Source organism: Acanthopagrus latus, unplaced genomic scaffold (genome assembly GCF_904848185.1).
Source record: "Acanthopagrus latus isolate v.2019 unplaced genomic scaffold, fAcaLat1.1, whole genome shotgun sequence".
Lineage (NCBI taxonomy): Eukaryota > Metazoa > Chordata > Actinopteri > Spariformes > Sparidae > Acanthopagrus > Acanthopagrus latus.
The window spans coordinates 74,049-84,576 of record NW_023504082.1 but is presented as its reverse complement, the minus strand read 5'-3'; positions in this window follow the sequence as shown (position 1 = coordinate 84,576).

Below are 10,528 nucleotides of genomic sequence, written 5' to 3'. Positions count from 1 at the left end.
ATGCCCCAATAAACACACTTATAACAGAAAAATGTAAGCCAAAATGCATGTATGAGTGTGTTTAATAAATATTTGAGAAGGAGCTGCATAAATGTCTTCTTGTCATTTTTCATAGTAGTAGTGCTGGTGGTATTACAGTAACCTATTTTAATTATCATTAAATACAGGATATATACTGTAATCAAAACTACAGTAATGAACTGTAAAAATATGGTACTTTGTGGGCAGTAAAGTACTGTAAATTGTACAGTAATAAACTGCATGTTCATTTACAGTAATATACTCTTATTCAAAAGTACAGCAATAAACTAAAAATACAGTACTTTGTGGCCAGTAAAGTACTGTAAATTTACAGTAATAAACTGAATGTTCAATTACAGTAATATACTTTTATTCAAAAATACAGCAATAAACTGTAAAAATACAGTACTTTGCTGGCGAAGCTGCTGCCAGTAAAATACTGTAAATTCACGCTGAAAAGTTTTACAGTGTATCAAACAGTTTGAGTCCAAAAAAACACAGAAGGTGGGTTCCAAGTTGTTTCGATGTACTGACATTGTGAGCAGTAGGCTAGCCTATGTCTCTGGATCTGATGCCTCTTCAAGACACATATTTTGGCAGCATATCAAAGTTATTCATTGTCTTATTAGCCTACATCTGTGGGAAGTTATCACAATAAAGATGTTTACGTCCCTGCAAACGTAATAAATCCCTGCAAACGTAACAGTTATTACATTTGTGGGAAATAGCATGTTTTGTAGTAGGGAGCGACTATTCCGTCTGTGGAAAATGTATTACATTTGTGGACATTATTACATTGGTGGGCGTTACAGTCTGAACATTGTACCTGACGAGAGTGGAGTAAAACTTTTAGAGAGGCGACATAAAAAGCTACGTGGTTTAAATATTTGGTTACAATCTTTTAAAATAATATAACAATAACAGGTCGAAAAGATTAATACTTCCGTTGTGTTGACACTTCTGTTGTGTTAACTCGATGCAGCATTTTGTTGTTGCATGTGTTTTGTGTGTCGTTGGTTCTGCATGGTTTGTGCTGTCACAAAGATTATTTTAAAAAAAAAAAATCTTACTTCTGAAAGGTAATCCCCCACGATCTGGTAACAACACTGCGCCGGTTATTGCAACCATAAAATGTCTATGCTAGTGCTACCGTGACGTGCCACTGCCAGGTAGCCTACGGGTCATTCAGTGGGCCAAATTTAAAATGCAGGGCACATTGAATTGCCACTCAGAATCTCAGAATTAATTGTGTTAATTTTTATAACGCGTTAATTTGCATTGGTGACAACAGACATGAGCCGTTTTTAGACAAGAGCACCGAGCAGCCAATTATATTAATACCAATTAATTTCTGCCACGCCTGCTATCTAAAAACGAGGAAGAATGTGCCGGCCTCTGCGTGAGGTGGGCGGAAGTGCCAGTGACCTGCACTGTTGTGCGACCCACAACCGAGGAGTTTTAAAACCAGGAAACAGCCGATCACAGCTGTCAGTCCATCACTTCATCCGTGGAAATTAAGGTGAACAACTGGACAGCTGCAGAGATCCAGGAGATGCAGCGTCTCCTCGGTCTCTATAGCTGTTTGGTTGTGTTAGCTTGTTGTTCTGCGGCAAGCTAAGGACGGTCGCTACTTTCAAATTAAACCCCCCCACTAAGAACCCAGTTCTAAATGGGGTGCAATGTAAAGCTCTTATTAAGACAAATTCTATGTCACTGTTCACAGCCTTATACTTCTACTATTCATTTTGAATTGCCGTATTTAGTCAGCTTTGGTATTCATTTTGAATTGCTGTATTGAGTCAGCTTTAGTGCTCATTAAGTGCCTAATTTAGACTCAGCCTTATTTTATTTCTGAATGTTATTTATTTAAGTGTATTTGTATTTCACCCCCCCCAAAGGATCTCAAATCTTCTCTTCATAGTGTAATCAATTGATTAGTGATGCAATACTTTTGTAATAATTTTGTAATGTCCTAGAATTCGAATTCTTTATTTGGGTCCCTTTAGCATATATGAGATTAAAATATGATTAATTAGATTAATCAATTACAAATCAATTAGATTAATTGCCTGACATATTATATTAACACTATGGACCTAAAATCACAAAATAACGTAAAATCAGAGTAGGAAAAAGTTAGATTTGTTACTGTGAAAACCACAAATATGTTTAATGAACCAAATGCATTAGTTATAATGCAAATATAAATTGTTGTTAGGATAGGAAGTAGGAAGAATAACAAAACAATTTGGTACAATATTTACCAGGTATCACAAAGGCAGCTAGAGTCAACCTATGTCTGCCAGCATAGGTTGGCTTTAACTGCCACACTGATACCTGCTGAACACTGTGCCACACATTCACTGTTTTTCCTACTGACAGCACTCTCTGACCTCCATTAACAGGGATATGATTGCGACACGGTCGATGTTCTCCTTTAAGGTGGAATATTTTATTGTATGTACTGTCTTTTGTAAATAGTTCATGTGTATATAGAAGTTGTGTAGTTTTTTGTAGATGTAGTTAGAGTTAGATTGTTTGTAAATAGTTCAGTTACATAGGTTGTTATAGTTAGTTAGGCAGATATATATTGTTCGTTTTCCCAGATTGTAATTTTTTAATGTTTTATTTCCCCTGTTCCCAATGTGTATACATTAAATTATGCAGGACAAGGCATCCCATGTAATTGTTAATGTTTTTTTTATCCTAATGTCAAACTTGTCTGGACAGTCTGGAGGCAACAAACTTTCTTCTGGGGGTGAAGGATTCAAGGACCCTGACCCCCCCATTCCCCAAACCCCTAGAATGTGGGAATAAGAGGAACATCTGGAGTTCCCCTTTACTTTACTTTCCCTTCCCTTCCCCTCCCTCCCCCATGGCAGCCAAGCCGGGACATTCAGAAGGAAAAAGTCAATCGCCCCATCAGGCACAATTTGTCACTGAATGACACACCTATGCCCCTTCCCTTCCCTTCCCTTCCCTTCCCTTCCATACACATTCCCTTACACTACCTCCCTCCACAGTGGCATCCCACCTCAGGTAGGGTCATGAATAAACAGCCAAGCAAGGAGAGTCTCAAGGACAAGATGGATCACCGCATCAGGCACAACCTCTCATTGGACGATTCTATGTTAACCAGCATAGAATACTCCTGCCTTGCCACACAAGAGTAAACTGCCGGCCTGGAGAATCCCTGGGAGGACTGGGGCCAGACTAAAGAAACCAAAATTTAGCACTTGAAAAAGCTGTTTCAATTACCTGTTGACACCTGGAGATGAAAGCCAGAATGGTTATTTGTCAGTATTTGCTTCCGTTTCAAGCCATGCATTAGGAAATGTAGATATGTTAAACCTCAGCAAAAGCTATGCAAAAACCCACGTGGATTTGTACAACCCTCCCATCAATGCCACCATTGCCTAGCCTCCGACCCTTACCTCCCTTGCCACCCGTTGATGCTTCCATGCACCTGGGAATGAGCTGGCTGGTGTTGCTGGACGCGGAGGCGAGGATTGTTACGCTTAATAATTAATATTAATATTAATATTAATATTAGTATTAGTATTGTTCTTGTTGCTGCGGGAGCACCCTCAATTTTACTGTACCCTCCTGTACAATTACAATAAAGACTATTCTATTCTATTCTATTCTATTCTATTCTATTCTATTCTATTCTACCCGGGATGAGGACAATTTTGAGGAACCCCTCTGATCCACTCAGTGGACTGGGGGTGATCAAAAGGAGCACCTTTGGCGAAAGCAGTGTCGTCGACTCTTTTCCAAAGAAAGTAGCTAGCACTAGCTTCAAAAGACACTAAAAGTCGCCAGCTGGTGTCACACGCTCATTTACATACTGATGACATAATCACATACCAATTTGCATATCTTACTGGTTGTGTGTTATTTATTATTTTTTTAAACTTTTTTTTTTTACTTAGTTTGCTTCATTATTTTTTCATTATCTTTACATACAAAAGGTTAATAGAGAAATCTTTCCCAAATTATCAGAAACACACTACAGAGACAATCATATCTAGAAAAGCAAGGAATCTCTGTCTGTCTGTGTGTGTGTGTGTGTGTGTGTGTGTGTGTGTGTGTGTGTGTGTGTGTGTGTGTGTCTGTGTGCACCACAGCCAATCACTGCAGAGCTCAAACCCACGACAACAAGCGGATTTATACCTGCAGAGGTGCAAGCTGGACCGAGATTTTGCCAGCGGTTTTGTCCGGTTCTGTTCTGTGCATCTAAACTGACTGTTGTGGATTAATGAGACTAAATGAGTCCGGAACTTGTCTGTTTGGGTCTGAGGAGATCCGGAGACGCGTGGATAACAAAGTGTAATCGGAATCTGTGGATGTTCTTGTGTAGTTAGCTGCTAGCCACTAAGCCACCCACGCGGCCCACCTTCCGAGTTGACGGACGCATCGGTAGGTCCAAACCGGACTTAGGGTAAATAATGTCCGCCACGCTTTTTCGCGAACATTTGTGACATTTAGCGTGTTTGGAGTGTATAGTTAGTGTGTTATGTAGTGTTTGGTGTAGTGTGTTTAGTGTGTAGTGGAGTCAGTTTTTGTTTAATGAGTCAAAACAATGAGGAGATGCTGAATGTGGAGCAGGCAGTGCAGCTCTTCATTCAGCTGGAAGGAGCTCAGGCAGACCTGAGCATTGTCTGCATTTAAATGTAAATAGTTACATATAACTTTGTACATTTTTAAAATGTATGCACATATTCAGCAACAACAATTTATATTTGCATTATAAGTAATAAAAAAAATAGTTTGTTAAACATATTTGTGCTTTTCACAGTAAAAAAAAAAACTTTTGTTGTGATTTTAGGTCCATTGTGTTAATACAGTATGTCAAAAACAAACAAACAAACAAACAAACAAACTGTACAGTCACATGTGAGGTTGTGCTGAAAATAATGACGCCAAGTAAATAGTTTATAAGGTGAAATATAATGGCAAAATCAAAAACAGTCACAAACAGCCAATTATGCCTTGGAATATCGGATTTCACAACAAACCTAAATATCCCTGATGTCCCACCTTCAAACACAGCCTCATTTGCACATCCATGAAAAAGCTACTTAACCTCCCACGTTTCTGTAGGAATACATATTTCCTACGGACACTGCACTACTTTGAAGTAAAAACAGTAAAGGGAAGGAGAAGAACAAACTATGTGCATCTATACAAGATAGAGGAACATCCTAATCTGGAGAGAAAGTGTGAGAGAAAAGATCAAGACTCAGCATCTTAAGGTTATCACCGGCAAGGTACCAGTGGAACCGCGAAAGACTAAGAAGACAGAGAAGTAACAGATCACAACAGAGTAAACGGCAGCCATCCGGTCTCAAATCCACAGAGCGAGCGGCCGCAGTGTCCACTCCTGCTGCAAGTTGCAAGGTGCAAGTCATGAATAAATGAATACATGAATAAATATGACAGAATTATCACTGTAATATTGGACTTAAGAACAAATTTGTTCATAAGCACGCCCCATGAATGAGGCCCAATGTGGGCTCATCATGAACTCACAGGAACAAAAAAGTTTGAAATTGCACGTAATATAGTTACTTTCCGAACAAACACCAACAGAATAAGGATAAAAGAATAAAATAAGGGAGACTTTATTAAAATATATGTGTACAAACATATATCCTATGGAAGCGAATCTGTTCCATAATTGCATTTTTTGACACATATGTAAAATGAGTAATAAATCATCCAAATTGCATTTTCATTTTCTTCTTTAAGACTGCTCGTTTTGTTACACAACTAAAAAGCCCGCCCCCCACAAAAAATGTTCCGAAATTCAATTTGAATTTGTAATCCCAAGCGGCGCAGGAGAGTGACGTCAGCAGCCTCTGTTCTTCTTCAGCCCCCAGTCTGACTGACCGCGCTACGCATCTACGTTAGGAGGCGGCAGATTACACGCTGGAGCAAGAGGAGAGACAAGTGGAGAGTGTGAAGGCTGCGTTGGTAGCATAGACTGTGGTACACATAGACATGATATACGTAGACGCCTCATACACTGATGCTGCCTATTGGAGCTAACGTATCAGCACGGCCGCCATCTTGGATGGGTCTCCAATGTGACCCCCCCGCATCTATTTCTACTGAGGAAGGTGTATCCACAACTACAATGATCATAACCTCCTGAATTTTTACCGTATTTTCACACGGTTACAAATGGCAGAGATTTAGTTACGATACAGGGCGCTGTCACAAAAATTATTTTCAAAAAACAAACAAATCTTACTTGTGAAAGGTAATCTCCCGCGATCTGGTAACAACACTGTGCCAGTTGCAACCATAAACTGCACAAAATACGGTCATAGTTGCTCGCTCTCCTTGATTCCAATTGTCTCTAGTGCTAGCCTGCAGTGAGGAGACCTAACCAAGATGGTGGTGGTGCGAGATTACGTTCCAGCACGCCATGAGGCGTCTACGTATATGTCTATGGTGGTTCATGTTGTCAGAAACAGCGGGGAAATCACCACCAGGTCCAGTTCTGTACTGCAAGTCAATGAGGCATTTTTGGCCACAAAGATGGCTGGAGGGAGTAACGGTTACCACATAAATATATAAATGCAATCAAATACATTTTGTTGCTAATCTGTGATATATCAAAGACTCTAATCACCACCAAAGCCCTGTCAGCATCTGCGCTTACATTCCCCAGATGAGTAAACTGTGATGTATATAACATTAGCTATAACCCGCAAAAGCTTGTGATGGACGGATGCATAAATGAAAAAGTTAATGTTACAACTCATGTCAAAACCTTTGTTGTTAGTAATGTGATTCATATGTAAATCTGAATGGGTTGTGTGTTTCCACATTGTAAATATAGATATGGCGTGCACACACTCCGCAGCCAAGTTCACCACAGTGAACGACAGAGAAGGCATGGAGATTCGCCGGCACTAGCAGTTGCTCTCTGCAAGTATTTAACCAGGCGGTGTATGTCGATAACCAGCAAGCTTGTGACGTACGTTAACCACCCCAACCATGAGGTGTTTGTGAAGCTGCCTTCTGGCAAGTGCGTAAGTAGTGTTTGCATTGACAGGGAAACATTATGCCTCAGACAGTGTTGCCCATTACTACCATACGTCTGTGCGTACGCAATACTGGATGTGCCAGTATATCAACACGAACTCATACAAGTTATGCCGCCGATTGATTGGATACGACACTTCTGTTTCTTTCACAGATGTTTAACACTGTACAAATAAAATTTCAGGTAAACAAAATGATAACACCAGCTATTGCAGTCATTACAGAAATAGCATTGCTTTGTGTTGTAGCTAATACCGATAAAGAACACATATAAAATACCACTGTAGCCTGCTTCTCGACAAACAGCAGAGTCATCCCCGAAAGGCAATCTTTACGGTCAAAAAATACGATTCAACATAAACTACTAAACAGCTAATATTCAGTCTCTCCGTGAAGTTTACAGAACTAACAGACACCGCTTCCGGCCTGTCTCATTTCAAAAAAAAAGTATGTATTTCTAAAAATTCCATGGACTCTGCTAAAAACAGTTGGAAGCCCGACTTGATGTCATCCACACGAGATATTGCATAGACACTAGAATCATCCTTACAGTGTTTTCAACTCTGCCTCCTCTGTCCTGTGAGGACGAATACCAGAGCAGTGCTTAGTTTTAAATGTGTAAATCTTCATATGTGGGGCATTTGAACAGGTATGATACATTGTTAGGTGTGGGGAATGTGGCTCCCAGGTGGGAACATTAAGTGCGAGAAAGAGACAGGTTATGAATGACAGCTAATTCTTCGGTCTGAAATGTGTGTTTTCACAGGGCATCTTAAACTTGCTGAACGAGTGACGCCAAAAATTAAAGCAACAACTCAAACTAAAGAATTTGTCGCTTGAAACGAGGAAGACACATCTGTCAGCTTCCCAGACTCTGACGTCGGTCGAGCCACCGCTGCTGACTCCGGGACCCGAGGAGGCGAACGCCGCGATCTGCCGCCGCTGACACCGAGGGCTACTGGGCTGGACGCCGGGGACTGCTGGTCTCCCATTCCCGGTCCACATCGGCTGAGCTAACGCTGGGAGCTATTACCGCTCGGCACTTCTGTCATCTGACCTGCCCCTTGGCTGCCGTCATGGTGATTTTGCCTCTCACTCCTTGGCCCGTTCTTCGCCTCGCCATCTTGGCGGTCCTGCGGTTGGGAATTCAGACTCTCTTTGCCTGCAGTTGATCATCACAAGTGGTGCAACTTCCTCACTTGGACCTGAGCCAGCTGTTTGGCTACTGCACGTAAACTGCTCAATCCAATTTTCTCTTTTGTATGGGCGGTTTTGGATATTTGCCGTTTCCCCAATGCGGTTTCCTTATGGAACCACACAGGTGAGGTAAGCCCAATACTATTAATCCCTGTAATGGCCCACTTGGTCTGAGCATTAAGCGGAAATGTTTAGTTTTTATTAGGGATGCCAATACCGATGCCTGCACTCTGTTTTAAGAGATGCACAACAGAAGGTGGATTTAAACCTCCGGCACTGCGATTTCCTGAGTTTGAGGCCTGATGAGCTCGTCATAGGAGAGGCAAGTTTCACAAAATGTTGTTTAACCAGAAAGATCTAAAAATCATTAAATCATCGGATGATGTAGCCATCTATGCATGCATCCTCGTATTGGTCTTCTATGGTTCTTGTATTTCTCATGTGTCTCTTTTCCTACTACAACAACATGCCTGGGTACGACAGATGAAACAAGCTATGGCTATAATCTGGCATATTTACATGTGTATAATGTTCATTAATATGTGTTGTCCTTAAATTAATTTAAAAAATATATTTTCAACACTTGATGTGAAAAGGTCATGAGTTGTGCTGGACATCCAAGTCCATTTTCATTTCAAAGAGTCTGTAGAGTGACCTCTGACAAACTTAGCTCACGTGAAGCAAAACTACTTAAACATGCTGACAGTGTCCCCAACATTAACTGACATTTTTGTAATATTAATTTCTCTTCAATTTCCCCCATACGTAGGCAATAGAATGTTTCATCAGAGCCGTCCTAAACTCAAAGGATACTGCTGGCCGTCTGTTCCTGCTGAACCATTACACCATTGGTGTAATTTTACATGGAACCAGAGAGCAGATGACCAGGCAAGGACTGAAAAATGTAAGTACAGCTGTAATGATTTGTTTGGTTTTGTATGAGCTGTTTCTATGCAAATGTATGAAAGATACTGAATTGGGCCAACATGATCATCGTGTTAGGGGTTGCATGAGTCATGTGTGACCAACCTGGTTCCAATCACAGAGCCAGCTCTTTTGATTCGTTTGTCCAGCTGCCTTAGATCTTTGTGGCTGATGCTTTCTCCTCAGCTGACTGCAGCATAAAACAACACACTTGCCACCAAAGACTGATAAAACATGGGCATATTCTCACTAGAGATGTCAGGAGATCTAAGCTTCCGTAAGAAAAAGTTGAATGTGCATGAAAGATGCTGCAAGTGGTCTGTTTAACAGTCATACAGTAGCATGCTCTGCCCATATGAAGCCCCACATTGGTTTTACGTGTTAGGCCAGTAACGGCCTATACAGACTTTGGTTAGGCTTAGCAGCAACATAAATAATGTATTCAGTAAATTTGCCAGTACGCTGCAGCTATAAGACTGAATTTAATTGTGTTTACACACCTAGTGTTACTACAGTCTTGTGATGTGATACAGGAAAAGCTTATTTATTTATTTATTTTAATTTAGAATACATTTTTCTGCTCGGTCCTGTGGAGAAAAAGACATGGATACCACTTACATTGCTTTCATATGTGAATATCACAGAATAATTGAATCTTTGTCAATTAAAAAAACATCTCAGGTTAAATTCAATGACTATGATTGAGCCATTGGCTTTGTAAATATCAGAAACATTCACTGGAAGTTTGTGGTGAGTATAAAACTATACATGTAAATCGATGTGCCTTTACAGAACGTATTTGTGGTTGATGGGTTGTTTATTCAAAGGTTATAATCCTTGGTATAAAGATGAATATATTCCAATAACCATAGTATTAATTCTGTTGTGATTGTTGACATTTAGAAAGATGCTTTGGTTTAATTATAAGTTTATTTTTCAAACAGTATCTCCATGCCCTGTCAAACCAGATATTTGTGCTGGATCCATTGCAAGGGACAAACAAGTTGGAGGACTCCAGAAAAGTGGCATACAAATTTGGGTAATATTAAATAGAATGTGGGAAAATAAAAGGTGCCCAGATTTAGTAGAGCCAAAGACTAAGTGCAAATATAAAACAAACTTGATTCTTTTCATCTTGTAGAGAGTATTTCAAGATGAGACGAAACAGGCTTGGGAAGGAGGACTGGGTCAACATCAAGTGGCAGCCTGCCAAGATAGCTGACACCTGCCAGAAAGATGACAGCAGTTGTGGAGTTTTTGTCATGCAGGTGATTTTCTACAAGCAGTTGTAGCTATCATAAAAATATATAGGAGGATGGCTAGTTCA